Source organism: Vicugna pacos, unplaced genomic scaffold (genome assembly GCF_048564905.1).
Source record: "Vicugna pacos unplaced genomic scaffold, VicPac4 SAC-SAT, whole genome shotgun sequence".
NCBI classification, from domain to species: Eukaryota; Metazoa; Chordata; class Mammalia; order Artiodactyla; family Camelidae; genus Vicugna; species Vicugna pacos.
The window spans coordinates 17,120,443-17,136,085 of record NW_027328721.1 but is presented as its reverse complement, the minus strand read 5'-3'; the positions used below and the strand labels follow the sequence as shown (position 1 = coordinate 17,136,085).

General features: G+C 39.0%; 1 protein-coding gene across 2 annotated transcripts in view; it reads left to right on the top strand.

The window, feature by feature from the left end:
• The window catches only part of LOC140692113 (putative N-acetylated-alpha-linked acidic dipeptidase), a 54,327-nt gene that overhangs the window by 8,320 nt on the left and 30,364 nt on the right, over positions 1–15,643 (top strand). Inside the window, exons 9-12 of one of the 2 annotated variants that reach the window (XM_072956912.1) lie at positions 1,054–1,164; positions 1,547–1,609; positions 3,853–3,917; positions 14,821–14,946. The gene's annotated coding sequence lies outside the window, so the exon portion shown is untranslated. Of the gene's footprint in view, positions 1–1,053; positions 1,165–1,546; positions 1,610–3,852; positions 3,918–6,819; positions 7,056–14,820; positions 14,947–15,643 lie in introns of those variants that run through there. The other variant, XM_072956913.1, reaches the window with a different exon arrangement.

Sequence of the window (15,643 nt, the reverse complement as noted above, 5' to 3'; positions counted from 1 at the left end):
TATTTGTTCACATTAAAGTTCTGGTATTAAAGAGGCTGAAGTCTTTGTTTCTCAATTGAGGTTAATTGTTGTCTTAAATTTTTTTTTAATTTATTTTTTTGCCAGTGGACTAGTGGAAGTTAACCAACTAGACTAACTAGCAATTTTGCTGATATTGATGTTAATTAGCAAAGTGCTGATATTTTGGATTTTTAGCTTGTTGTATATAAACTTCATTGAAGATTTGAAATTGTTCTTAGGCAAAAATATTGGGTGCACATTAATTACATTGGAGAGGCAAAATCTTTATACAGTCATCTCTCATTATCTGCTGAGGATAGGTTCTGAGACCCCCTCAGATACCAAATCCATGGATGCTCATGTCCTTATGTAAAATGGCATAGTATTTGCATATAATCTATGCACATCCTCTTGTATACTTTAAATCATCTCTAGGTTACTTGTAATAGCTAATACAATGTAATTATTTGTAAGTACAATGTAAATGATATGTGAATAGTTGTCAGTGCATAGCAAATTCAAATTTTGCTTTTGAGAGCTTTCTGGGAAAATTTATATATATATATTTTTTGATCTATTGTTTATACCTGTGAATGCAGAACCAATGGATACGGGGAGCTGACTGTAGCAGCTTTTTGTTGATTCTTAATGTAGATGGAATATTTTCAGCATTATAAGAATCAACTCTGAAGTGATCAGTTATAAATATTAGAAATTAATTTAAAAGCTTGAATTACCTTCTCAAAATCTGTGAGATATTCTATAGTAACTTGGCCCTTCTTTTTCAGTTTGCAAGAAATTTAACTTTAGATTTAGGTGAAGGATAGAGTTCTCACAGCTGGCTAATGATATAAGGAGAGAGACTTGTGAAGTGTACAGGAATTCCTACAAGTTCAAAGGACTTTAATGACACAATCTCCTCCAAATAAGAACTTAATCCAGAATGTAGTTGTTTGAGGAACTAAGTAACTTCACTAGGGCAGCTTGTAATAAAATGTATTATACTTCAGAATATAAAAGTAATTTTCCTCCATAAGAGTTTCTTTTCTTTAGTTTGCTTCAAGGTATTTGATGTTGACGGTGATGGAGTTCTTTCTAGGGTTGAACTGAGAGACACGTGGTTGCACAGAGGTCTGGAAGGACAACTGCACCGATGATACCCTGGTAAAGTCTGATTGTATACATCTTCTTGCATGTAAACTTCCAACAGGAACATAGAGTGAAGAATTTTTTAAAAGAGGTTAAGAAAAAGATTTCTTACTACTTCTAGGTTCTATATTATGCTACTCAAAATATTCATAGCCAAAGATGCAAAATTGGGAAGAGAATTTGCCTTAGAAAATTTAATAAACTGAATGTATTATGTAAAAAAAAAATGAAACTACTGGAAAATTGTCATAAATTTTTAAGGCAAACAAGCAATCTATTTCTGGAATTAAAAAAAAAAAAAAACTTGACCGAAAAAATATTTTATACTTCAGCTACTGGCTAATAAAAATGATACCTTCTCTTTCCTAACTACTGATTTGGGTTTCTGGTTTTAAAGGAATTACTTGTGGATCTATCCAACATTGTAGAAGACACATAGAATGCACATGACACCACAAAGGTGAGTCTAGCAGAGACTAATTTATTCTTTTCTAAAAATACCTTATATTCTGAATTGGTATACATACCTTACATATACATACTTGAATCTCTTCTACATCATCCCTGCTAAATGCTTATTTGGACCTGTGGTTACAATAACTCCAAGTTGTCCCTAAGGAAAGCCCATTCGACCTTTAAACAACTCCATTAAGTGTTATTTACATAAAAACATTATATTTTATAAGCTAGGCATTTGGTAAAAATTAAGTAGAGACAGCCCTTGCCATCTGTAGTTTATAATCTTTACTTCTCCCAGTTTAATACATTATGGTAAGACAAAACTTATATTGAGCAAAAGAAGCCACAGAATAAAAGAACACATTGTACAATTTAATTTATATGAAGTTCTAGAACAGAGACAGAACTAATGTTAATAAGTGTTACAATAGTGATTTTGGAGATGGGTGATTTAACTGAGAAGGACCATAGAATATCTGGGATGATGGAAATTATTTTTTATCTCAATCTGGGTGGTGTATATAGTTTTTAAAATTTTTTTTCAATAATATTGGTGAGGGTCTGTCCTAAGTTGTTTAATAGCAGCCAGAATAAGTGTATAATAGCAGAAACAAGCATGTACTTTACAAAGAATAAAGCCTTGAATTTTTTTAGTTTCACAACATTTATTAAAGATATTATAATAGGTTTGCCTTAATGTCTATGTATCCCTATGAAACTGAAGATAATCCATATATGTGAGACATATGAGTTAATTTGACCCTTTCTATTCAAATGTTGACATGTACCAAGTTGTAGATGGTAGGACGTAGACCATAGTGGCCTTACGCAGGCTTAGAAAAATAAGTAATATTTTTTCAATCACAAATCCAGAAGAAATCATCATAGTCTTATTAACTGACACTCAATAGAAATAAATAATAGAAATGAATTTTTCAGGGCTTGATCTTTGTTTGGCAATTCAGATAACCGTCTTCATTTACTTTTCTGCCCAAAACTAAGGTAGCCATTTCTATTTGGTATATATGAAAACAGAAACACAGGAAAGTTTCTACTAGGAAATACCTTATGTAGAGATACAATTTCCATCGCCTTTCTTCTGGGTGTTTGATAAGTATGGAGGTTATCATTGCTGTCTATTTTTATATAAGATCGACTTTCTTCTTATGGCTGTACTTTTGAACATTAAAAAAAAAAGATCATTTAGCTACTCCATCTCCGTGTAACCATAAAAATGAAATGGTAAAAATTTAGAATAGAATTTGGACCTTTCAACCAAACCTATTACCCATATTCACTGGTGACTAGACGGTGACAATATTACCCATTATTTTGTACCATTACATTGGTGTTAATATACTTCAATGGAAGTTGCATCATGAAAGCCAATAATTACCATCACAGTGCTTTAAAATCTTTCCTTATAATAAATGGTAATATATATTGAATGAATACATGAATATCATTAATAATAAATATTATTATGTATCATTAAATAATAAATCATTAGATAATAAAAATATAATTAAGTAATAAAAGCTAAGAACATTATTATTCATCTAGGATTGTTAAGGTGATTGTTCAAAACATGAAGTAAGAAGCATTTGGTTATATTTTTGCCTGCCAAGAAATATTGTCTGCTGTATATAAATGTAATTTTTGGTACACTTTGACACCAAAAAAAAAAAAAATACTGCTTTACTCAACTTGTGAAAGTAATGTTAAATTTTATTTTGAGGAAATCTTAATATAGATACTCATTTATTATATATATTTAGTTTTTTTAAATCTCTTAAGAAGTCTAATAATATTGCCAGATGTTTTAAAGATCTTAGAAAATTGTTAGGGTCAAAGGGCATAATCCAAAGAGTTTGGAAAAATGCTTTCAAAGTTAGTAAATAGTCCTTTTTCTCTACACAGAACCTTTTGTGGGTTCTGTTAGTAAACTTCACCTTGAGCCAGAAGATACTGTGAGTTATTTCCCAGGTCTTACTGGAGGAAGATTTTTGGTGATAAATTGCCCACATTATGACTGACTACTTCAGAGTTTGGTTACTTTTGAACTTACTCTTGCTGGCCTACTTTCAGATTACATAGCATCTACATTAAATCATTAGTTTTCTTTCAGACAAATGACCATTGCAAGTTTAATAAAACAAATTTAATTCAAATAATGTAAGAAAATGAAGATTTAAGATATTCTTAAATATTTTTTCTCTTTCATAATGGCCATCTTAACTCTAGAAGAATATCAGATCTGGAGTGTGAAAAATGTTCTTGCCAATGAGTTTTTGAATCTACTTTTCCAGGTATGTTTAAGGTAAATGACAGAGACCGAGGGCACTGGTACCAGTAGTTCTACATCTTTTCCATTATGTAGTAGTTAGACAACTAGGCTACAAAACCATATATTGTCAAAAGAACTGCATTAACCTGTACACCACCTGCAGATGGTAAGTTAGAGCGTGCCTGCTTCTCAGAGTCACAATGTGCATGATAGGAAAGTAGAGTATAGCTGATAATGTTTATCTTAATAACTCATGATAGAGCAGATTTTAGACACATAGAAAAGAATTTAAAATGAAAAAGCCATTATAATTTGCTATTTTTCTTTACTTTTTTTTTAAGACCCTCCCTAACAAGTAAGGCAGTGTGGACAGAGACATAGATCATAAGTTGGCAGCTGTAAATTTTTCACAAAGTATACCATCTTTCCAGTTAGGAGGTTATTTTAGATGCAGAGCTGTTTCTTAATTTTCTTTCTTTCTTTCTTTTTTTCTTTTTTGTAATTTAATTCTTTAGAAGGTCCAATAAAGATTGAAGGAGAAAGGAGGAAAGAAAAGCTGTCAGGGGTGAACATGAAATCATAAAACTTGCCAGATTTTAACTATTTTCCCAGTTAAAGTAGTTCTCTTTGCTCCAATTTAAAGAAACAACTTATAGTTTCCCATTTTTCATAGTTCTTCAAAAATATATGTTGATTTAATAGTATTTTACAGGGGTGAGGGGTGTGAGTAGGGACAGACTGGAAGTTCAAGATTTGTAAATACTGACAGGTATATATACAGTAGATAAACAAGCTTATACTGTATAGCACAGGGAAATATATTCAAGAATTTGTAGTAGCTCATGGTGAAAAAATATGAAAACAAATATACGTATATTCATAAAGGACTGAAAAATTGTGCTGTACACCAGAAATTGACACAACATTGTAAATGGACTATAACTCAGTTAAAAAATAAAAGATAAAACTGTTAGAACACTATAAAAAAGTAGTATTTTACATTTTCCTTATTTTATTCTCCTTTTCTTATGAAAGCACCCCTATGAAGATCAATAAGGCTTGATATCTTCATATCTATCATGATCCTCCATTGTGAATACAGAGTAACCTGCCTATGGCACAGCTATGTTAGAATAAATGAAAATTGAACTCTTCCTGACAACTAATAACTAATGTATATTTAAAGCATATGAAATCTGATAAGCCTGTGATGCCCATTTAAATCAATCAGTTGCTCCACTGTCAGTTATCTGCCAGGATCTAAGTTGATGTCTTTATAAAATATAAATACATATAAAAATAATATAAACCTACTATAAACAGAAATGACTTGCTTAATTATATGAAAATTGAGCAGCTATTTTTATCTCATTTAAAATGATGCCCTCAATTACTTTGTTATCATTAATTACATAGATATTTTGACCACTTAAGTTTGTGTCTGAGTCATCTGGCAGCTCTTACATAGCAAAGCATTTTGAACTTTTATATCGCCTTTCCTATTTTCTCATGCTTATCAGGGGCTTGCATAGGCACTATTTTTTCTATGACTCTATAAACAGATGTATGCCTGAAATTTTCTTTTGTGTCTCAGGGTTTCTAGCATTATATTACTGACAGATTTCTTGTTGGTTACCAATCTAATTTTTTTCTTGGTATGTATAGTCCTTTCAGTCCTTTCAAATATATATATATGTAGTCAGTTTACAATGTTGTGTCAATTTCTGGTGTGCAGCACAATGCTTCAGTCATACATGAACATACATATATTCATTTTCATACTCTTTTTCACCATAAGTTACTACAAAACAGCATTGGATATAGTTCCCTGTGCTATACAGTATGAACTTGTTTATAAATTGGGAGTTTGAGATTTGCAGGTACTAAATATTAACATTACATTTTATGATGCTCACTTTATCCCATATTCAGACATGCTTTTAAAACTTTATGTTCACTTAATATATAAGTAAGCAGACTTACTCTAAATTGTTTTATTTTCTGTCTGTTTCTAAAATAGAATTAGCTAATAAATTTAGTGATAAAAGCTTGAATTATACTTTTATTTTATTTGCCAAGATCCCACTCCTGGCTGACCATTTTGGGTATTTAAGTATAAAGTAAGTAAATGTCAGTAGAATTAGGAAACCATTCCTGTGGTAGTATTATTTTCAGTCCTTTCAAATAAACTCAGTTCCCAATATTTTGCAGAGGAAGCATTCTAAACATGATCAGGATCTTCTATCTTATAAGTTTGTCAGAAAGCATCAAATGTTAAACAGTTTGATAAACAGAAAAGTGCACCACACTGACCCCTACCTATATCCATGTTCTAATCCTGAAATCTGTAAATATGTTATTTTACATGGCAAAGGGTATTTTGCAGATGTATCAGGTTAAGGACTCTGAGACAGGGAGATTAGCCTGGATTATCTACATGGGCCTAGTCTAACAACAGGAGTCCTTAAAAATTGAAAATCTTTCCCAGATGTGGTCAGAAAGATATGACTTTGGAAGAAGGATTAGAAAGCTGTAAAGCTGTTAGCTTTGAAGATAGAGGAAGGGCCATGGGTAAAGAAATGTGGGTGAACACTAGAAGCCGGAAAAGACAAGGAAATATATTCTTCCTTTGACTTACAGAAGGGCATACAGCCCTCCTGACATCTTGATTTTTAGCCAAGTGATACCTGTTCCTGACTTGACCTACAGAACCATAAAATAATATGTTTGTGTTGCTTTAAGCTGCAAAATTTGTGATAATTTGTTACAGCAGTGATAAAAATAAGTATAGGGGAGGTAATCCAAATTTATGGATTGGAGGGCTCAACATTTTAAAGATGTCAGTTCCCCTTCAACTGATTCAAAGATTTATATGTGCACATCAAAATCCCCAAAACTTAATTGTTGTTACTGTTTTTTTGTAGAACTTGACAAGCTGATTCTAAATACATAGAGAAGCTTGAAGAGCCAACAATAGCCACGATGATATTAAAGAACAATGTTAAAGAACTTATTATAAAACAATATTAAGTCTATGTGATAACTACCTAAAGTTAGACATATAGACCAATGGAACAGTATTGAATTAAACCCTGTACCATACATGAACAGTAATTTTAGATAGATTATAAATCTAATAAATTTGAAACAAAAAGCAAAGCATCTGGGGGAGGGTAAAGCTCAGGTGGAATGTGTGCTTAGCATGCATAAGGTCTTGGGTTCAACTCCCAGTACCTCCATTAAAATAAATAACCTAATCCCCCACCAAAATAAAGCATCTAGAAAATAATGTAGGAGATATTTTAATGACTTTGAAGTGGCAAAGAGTTCTTAAACAGGACACAGCACTAAACATAAAAGAAGAGTTTTAAGTTAGACTTCAGTAAAATTAAGAATTATTTTTATCAAGAGATACCATTAAGAAAGTGAAAAGCCACACGGTGGGAAAATATATTTGCTATACCTATATCCAACAAAAGACTTGTATCTAGGGCATATAGAGAACAAAAACCAGTGGAGAAAAAGGCAAAACCTCAATATTAAAATGTGCAAAAAAATTGAACAAGTGCTTCACACACAAAAAGAAAAATCCAAATAAGCTCTGAAAAGTGGCTGACCTCTTTAGTAATAATAAAAATACGTACTAAAACCACACTTGGAACACCATTAGACATCCACTAGAATAGTTAGTTGTTAAGTGATATGAAGCATTGGTGAGGGTAACATGCAATGGGGACTCTTACACATGGCCAGTGGGAATATAAATTCTTACAAATACTTTGAAAGTAGGCTTTTTGAATGAAAGTTATATATGTATATGTGTGTGTGTATATATGTACACACACACGCATATACATACATACACACACACACACACTCCCTGTGTACCCTTCAGAAGCTTCTACATCTGAGCACAAAAGGACATCCAGAAAATTCTCATAATCACTATTTGTTATAGCCCCAAATAGAAAATGACTCAAACACCTGTCAACAATAAATACATAACCATAAGTGGTGGCACATGCATACAAGTTGTATACTTTAAGGCAATAAAAATAAATATACTAGTTTAAAGAAAACTCTAGTGGATGAATCTTACGTAATGTTGAGTGGAATGTAAGGGACTAAAAATTTCAAAAGCCAAAAAAACCAATCCATGGTGGCTGAATTTAGGATGGTGAATCCATCAAAGAGATGCCATAGTATCTGGGAAGAAACCCAAAGTGGAACAGCAATGTTCTGTTTCTTGACTGGATGAAGGTTACATAGATGTGTTTACTTTGTGAAAAATCACTGAGCTGTATACTTAAGATATGTTCACGTTTAAGCATGTATATTATATTTGCATTTTTTAAAAAAATGTTTGCTTGCAAAAAAAGATATCCAAAGCCTAAGTATTTATCAGTAGGAGAATGGATAAAACAAATGATAGTATATTCAAACAATGGAATAAATTCAACAATAAAAAAGAATCAACAACTGATGCAAAGATGAACCTCAAAAGCCTAATTTATACATTTCATTGTCAGGTAAATTTTAGCTCAGAAGGTAAACAAAACTATAAACAGGTATGTGCCCTGGGGGGAGGGGTGCTGAAGCCTTTGTCTCCTCAGACCTGTGCCATTACTGGCACATCTCGCAAGAAGAGAGGCAGGGCTCAGCCACAGCTACCATCTCCTCCTGTGCATAGTGCCCGGGCGGGGGCAGGGCTGAGACCTGAATCTGCACGTGGGGGCTCCACAACCTTTTAGGCAGGACTGAGACTTGTTTATAGCCTGAGGCAGAGAGGATTTTTCTACCCTGACACCTCAGAGAACTTGTGCTGCCAAGGGAAACAAGGAGCTCAGATTTGGCACAGAGCGTAGGTGGGGCTGTTCCGTGGTCTTCCCTGAGCCCACCTACAGACTGTCTACCCGAGGCAGAGCAGGCTGCTGCACAGAGCAGCAGAGCGACCAGCACCAGGAGAGGGCAGGTGGGCAGCCACCCACCTTCCTGGCAGGAACACAGCACCTGACCACGGTGCTGGGACGGGGTGTGATCTGCCCACCTGCTTCCCCCCAAGCACAGCATCTGACTGGCATCAGGAGGGGGAGTGACCTGCCCACCCACTGGATAAGAGCTCAGTTCCTGACCTAGTGTTAGGAGGGGGCACAATCTGCTGGCCAACAGCCACTGAGAGCAGCACAGATGAGGGTGCCAACAGAAGGCCTATGAAACAGCAAGCTGAGTTCGTGAAGCAGGGCAAAGACACAAAGACCTCTCGATAAAATCGTTAAGGGCACACCATCTCCAGGATAAGTAGGTAACTGCTACTCCTTAAGCCATGGTGCCAGAGAGATATGAGCAATGTGAAGAAGCAGAGAAACCACTCCCAATGAAAAGATCAAGAGAAATCCCCTGAAAGCATGATCAAGGAAATAGAAATTGATGGTCTATTAGATCAAGATTTCAAAAAAGAGTGATCAAAGTACTGAAGGAACTAAAAGAAATAGTGTTTAGGTATATAAAATGTATCAAAAATGAAATAGAAACTATAAAGAAGAACTAGGTAGAATTAGTAAACTCATTGGCTGAGATGAGAGCTGACCTAAAGGCTGTGCAAAGCAGACAAGAAAATACAGAAGAATAAATAAGTGACCTAGAAGACAGGACAACAGAAAGCATCCAATCAGAACAGCTGAGAGAAAAACAAATGAAAATCAAAACAATATACGGGACCTATGGGGTAATATAAACTGTGCCAATGTATGCATAATAGGAGTTCCAGAAGGGGAAAAAGAACAAAGCGGGTTGAAAAGGTATGGGAAGGACTCATGACTGAAAACTTCCCAAACCTAAAGAAGGAATCATATCCAAGCACAGGAGGCTCAGAGGGTCCCAAGCAGGAAGAACCGAAACAGACCCACACCAAGGCATATCCTAATCAAGATAGCCAGAGTCAAGGATAAAGAAATGATCCTAATGGAAGCAAGAGAAAAACAAAGAGTGAGTTACAAGGGAACCCCCATAAGGTTTTCAGCTGATTTTTCTACACTATTTACAACAGCTAAGACATGGAAACAGCCTAAAATGTCCATCAACAGATGACTGGATAAAGATGTGGGATATTTATATGATGGGATACTATTCAGCCACAAAAACTGACTACATAACGCCATTTGCAGAGATATGGATGCTCCTGAAGAATGTTATTCTAGGTGGAGCAGAACAGAAAGAGAAAGAGGAATACCATGTGAGATCACTCATGTGTGGAATCTTAAATATATGCAAGATCTTGTGGTAACTCAAAGCAAAAAAAAAAGTGACAATGAATATATGTACGTTCATGTATAACTGAAAAATTGTGCTCTACACTGGAATTTGTCATAACATTGTAAAATGACTATTACTCAATAAAAAATGTTTTAAAATAAGTAAAATAAAATATAACCTTTAAAATACTGTATAATGAGAGGTGTGATGTTCTAGTATCTGTTCTAAGAAGTACGTTAGACACACATAAGAATAACCAATGGTCAGAAAGATAACATGTTATCAGCTACCACCCCATGCAAATTAATGGCATTTAGCAGATATTCATATATGTGTGTAAATATATAAAATAGGTATTAGTCTATATGTAAATCAAATCAAATATTATATTATAATCTAACGTAAAATCATATCAGCAAAAGCACTTTGCTGACATAAGTGTCTTGGTGTAAACAGATTACAATTTTTTATTGAGTTGTCATAATGGGATAATATTGTGAACCAAGTGGAAATTGTAAAAAAAAAAGTTATCCAAAAAAAAAAACATCCTGACTACATGATAAGATGCACAGTTACTATAAGGCCTCTCCCATTGTTTACTATCAGTGTCAGAAAGTCTTGGAATAAGTTAGGAGAATTAAAAACTCTAACAAGACACAAGAATGCACTCTCTGTTAAAGAAAATAAACGAAAAGAAAAAAACAAATGAATAGACAATTAAGGTCCTACAGATAAAAATACCAATTTTTATGGGAAATAGCCTTAAAATAAAAAATAAGGAGATTATATTCTAATTTCAACTTTTGAATAAAGATATACAAAATTTAGCTGAATACCTTCGTATTTTGCACTTATGAAGAAAAAAATGTATTTGCAATGAAAAAACAGCCATTACCCTGCCTTTTGAGTATTCTAAAGTTTTAGGTTTGAATATATTTCATCTTAAATGATCTTAAGCACTATGCAGTGGTTGGTGTTTTAAAAATACCACTGTGTGTGGAACTTCTAAAAGTGCTTCAAAAATTTATATTTTTGTAATAATTTAGTAATGGCCTGGATATTATTTTTAGCAAAACAACTCATCATGGAATACTGCAAGATTTTTTCAATAAGTTTATATTCACAAATGTTTAAGATTGTCACTGTATTATGAGAAAATGTCAACCGTGGCAGTATTTTGACTTGAAAATGAGATAAGCTGAGAAGCATATTTTAAGTATAAACTAAATGATCGCACTCCTTTAAAGACAAGAAAGTAAAAGCATGATAAACTCTGACTTTGACACACTTAAAATATAAAAATTAACATAATGTAATTTTACACACTTCTCTTTAACTCTCAGTACTTTCTCAGCCCCTTTCCCATTACATCCGCGTCCCCGCTCCTGACCCGCGGTGTACACACCTCCGATCACACGGGGGAAGGGGGGACCCGGGCGGTGAGGACCAGGGGCGCGGACACCCCAGCGGCCCCGATGGACACGGACACTCACCCGCTCCCGGCGGGCGAGGAGAATAGTCGAAGAGGGCCCGCCAGCGCACCCGTCCCCTCCTGCCCTGCCGGCCGGGGCCCCAGCTCGGTCAGGTCCACACACACCCCGGCAGGAAGCGGGCTCAGGCCGTGGGAAACCGGCGTAACTTCAGACAGAGAGCGGGGAGCATCCTCCCGCAGACACGCAGGCAGCGCTGTCCCGGAGCCTTCTTGGCGCCGCCCGCTCAGTCCTGAGGAAAACAAGCTCCGCCCCCAAGGAAGACGCTGGCTACTGATGCGGACTGCGCATGCGCACCGCTACCTAAGACACGCTGGCTTCGTGCACCCCCTGCAGGTCCTCGAGGGCGGTGCAGGATACTCGGAACTCACTGTAGAACACAAGACCCCTCCTAGCCATGATGCTAAATCACTGGAAATCTCAGTGCCCTGGCCTCTTTTTTAATGGCACTGGTGATGCTCTCATCCAGCCATGCCTGCTCTCTTGCCTGGCACATGCCTCAGTCCTTGGAATCCCGCCTGAATCAGATTCTGTTCTGGAGGAAGGACAGGTGCAGAAGAATCTCAAAATTCCAGACTTAGAAGATGACCAGGAACCCAAACTCAACTCTGTCACCTCCCTGGGGTCCCCTGAGGAGTGTGGTTTTCTCAGAACCATCTGCCCTGTGTCAGGAGCAGACCAAGCCTCAGGTAGCTTAGAGAGGCTATCATGCAGCACATGCTTTGGATGGTTCTCAGTTCTGACCTGCATGATCTTGAGACCCTTTTGTAACTCCTAACACTCTGTTTTCTCATACCTATAGTGATGGTTATTGATGACTGAGTTAATCCTCTTACAATGCTGAGGTGGTATTGTTCCTTGGATAACAGAATATTTTGAAGGGATCAACAGTTTATCACTTCCCCTTAATGAAGTATGTTTTTAAAACTAGAAATGTTTCAGGGGGCACTCAGGTCCTCCTCTTGCACCAGTTCCTGAGGTGTTGGCAGTTTCTGCTCTGAGCTCCAGATCCTGATCCTGCCGGTGGTCTATGGTGATGCCAGTGTGTACATGCTCTTCCTTTTGCACCGGTGTGGAAAGGAGACAGCCCTTCCCCTAAATGAGGCTGCAACATGCTGACACTCAAAGCAGGCACAATGAAGAACCAGCTAGAATCCCCGGTACCAGCTGTCCCAGGTAGAAACGTCACCTTCACCACAGTGTTCCTGTGTTCCTATCAGGCCTTCACTACTCCCAGCAGGCCATGCATGAGCAGTGTGACAGTGTGACACCTGCACAGCATGGTGGTGATGATCCCACCTTATCTGTTTGTTTTTGGAATGTCCCCACACCTCTCTGAGCTTCACTTTGCTCTTCTCACAGGCAGAGTTGTACAGGCATGAACCTCACAGGGTTATGGTAGGTAGTCACGGTAGCTGCTCACCCAGTGGCACTCTCTGCCGAGAGGGCTGCTGGGAGTGCTGTGTGTCTTCACACTTGTCCTTCACTCTCCCCAATGAAAACACTCTTGGCCTTATCCTTCCCTGGCCCGCGGCCTTTCTGTGCTTGCAAAAGAACATGGAAACAATCTGCAAAGAAGTTTTGAGGTTCTGTCCATCTGGTCCAGGAAATGCTGACTCTGCTAGATATGCTGTTGGGTGGGCTCTCATGGGAGGGTTTTGGGCAGGACTTCCCTTTGCAATAAGCTGCCCCACCCAGGCCTTTCCATGATCCAGACTCCTGGGACCAGGGTGCAAATCCCCAGCTCCCCACTTGTCAACCATGTGACCTGGGCAACTTTCTCAAACCCAAGCTTTGTCCACCCAAGGTCAGCAGAGATGGGGGATAACAGGATGTCCCGCATAGAGTGTCTGTGCAGATTAAGTGAGGTAGAACAGACAGAACAGTGGTGGGGCCTGGCCCATTGGTTGGCAGAAGGGAGCTCACCATGTGCAGCAAGTTCCACGGGTCACCCAGCAATCTGCCCAGAGGCTTAGCCGCTCCATCGCTATCATGCATCTGAAGTCCACTTAAACACATGGGAGAGAAACAAACACATATTCTGAGTGTAGCTGCCACAGGGAAAATTGCATCTTAGCGGGGAGTAATACCAGAGGGTGATCAGGATGGCGGAAGATGCCCCCTGGGTTTGAGCAGACTGGAGCTGCTCTTCAGAGACTGGGGTTAGTGAGGATGGGCTTGTAGAAATACCCCTCTCCTTTACCCATCAATGCTGGGTCCTGCGGGTACTGAGTCCCACATTCGGTGTGCTGCTAGTGCCCTCAGCACAGAGAAAAACCCAGGGGTTCCCACAAGGCTTCGGCCACGTCCTCTGCTTCCTGAACTCCCACTCTGGTGACCCCACCTGGGATGCAGAGATGAGGTGAGGCAGGGACCTGTGCTGTCAACATCTCTGCTCTACCCTGGGAATCTGGCACACAGTAGGTGCTTGGTAAGTCGTTGTTGAATGAACAGCAATACTGGGCCAAGTTTCTGTGGGTGTCTGTGCCCCCAGATCAGGGACCCCTCAGGGCCCACCTCACAAGTGACATGAAAATAATGATCCCACCAGGAGCAATAACAGTTCCTCAGAATAAATGGGCTTTTCCAAGCACTCTCCACCTGTTGCAAAGGCCTCCCAGCAGGGAAGTGGGCTGTCAGGGGCAGCACTGCACTCTCCACTGTAACAAGGAGAAAGCCAAGGGCCACAGAGAGGAGTGCCTTTCCAGTGTCACTGCTCACTTTCCCACCTTTTGGGAGACCAGGAGGCTTTTCTACTACATTCTGGCTCTGAAGCCCCAATACTGTGTGGACATGCCTCCCTCCCTGGAACAAGGAACCACTAAGTGACCTGTCACTTGTCACCAAGCAGACAGGCTCATTCCAGCTCATTGTGCCACCAGCAGGTTGTGCTAGAAGCAGAATCCTCTGGGAGACATCACACTCTCCCAAGCTGGAAACAGGTGAACAGCTCACAGGTTTCCTGGAGAGGATGGTCACATGGCCTTGATCTGGCCGATCAGCATTTTCCATCCTCCCTGGCCACTGTGATTGGCTCAGGGCTGGGCACCAGCCCAATCAGGCTCCACGGAGGTCAGGCCTAGTTGCTGGAATCCTGGGAGCAGAGAAGTTCTATTTCAGTTGGGAGTTGAGGGGTGGTGATGTCAGCTTGTGGCAGTTGGTGACTATCTTGCTTTCATAAAGGCAGAGCCATGTGAAGATGACACCAGTGGCAGAGCCCAGAGGTGGGGAAGGATGACTTCTGTTGATGTCACTGAGCACCAGGTACAGACATGCCTGAAGCTATCTCCCTGTGGACGTCTCAGTTAGGTAAGTCATTCTCTCCTGCCCTGTTTGCTTCTTTAAGCCACTTTGGTTTTCTGTCACTGGTTTTAAGAAAAAGTTTGACTATTCCTTCAAGCTGGCTAAATGGAGACCCTGGAACTGCAACAGTGAGGTGATAGGCAACAATGTGGCTAATAGACTCCAGAGGCCTCTGTTCAAACAGGGGATTGTAAATGACAAGGGAGAGTACACATGGCCTCAGTGAACAGATTTGCTACTGGTAGCTCCCAGTTCCTGGATATTAGAGTGCATGCACTCAGCCAAGTCTCAGCTCTGCTGTCACACCTGCTAACCCACACCTCTCCTCTCCCACCTGCCGGGCCTAGGGGGGCTGGACACCCCCGGGCACCTGAAACAGCCCAGGGCTTTGTGTTGTAATTTACACAGGCTGCCCCCAGTTCTGAGGGTGAGGGTGACTGGGTTCCAGTTTACAGAGAAAACAGACTAGACGGTCTCACTGGTGAGATGTGGGGGTGGGACCCCAATCTACCATCTGACCTATGACTTCAGAGTGGACAGCCTCCCCACCCTCAGCCAGGATGCTTGCTAAGCCTAGGGGCTCAGGAGTCCTGCTCCCTCCAGCACCCCTCCTGGAGGTGAGAGTGGGGGGCTCTTCTCTATACAACATTCACACCTGCAGGGGCACACATGTGACCTCACAGTCTGTCATCTCTTCCTTATG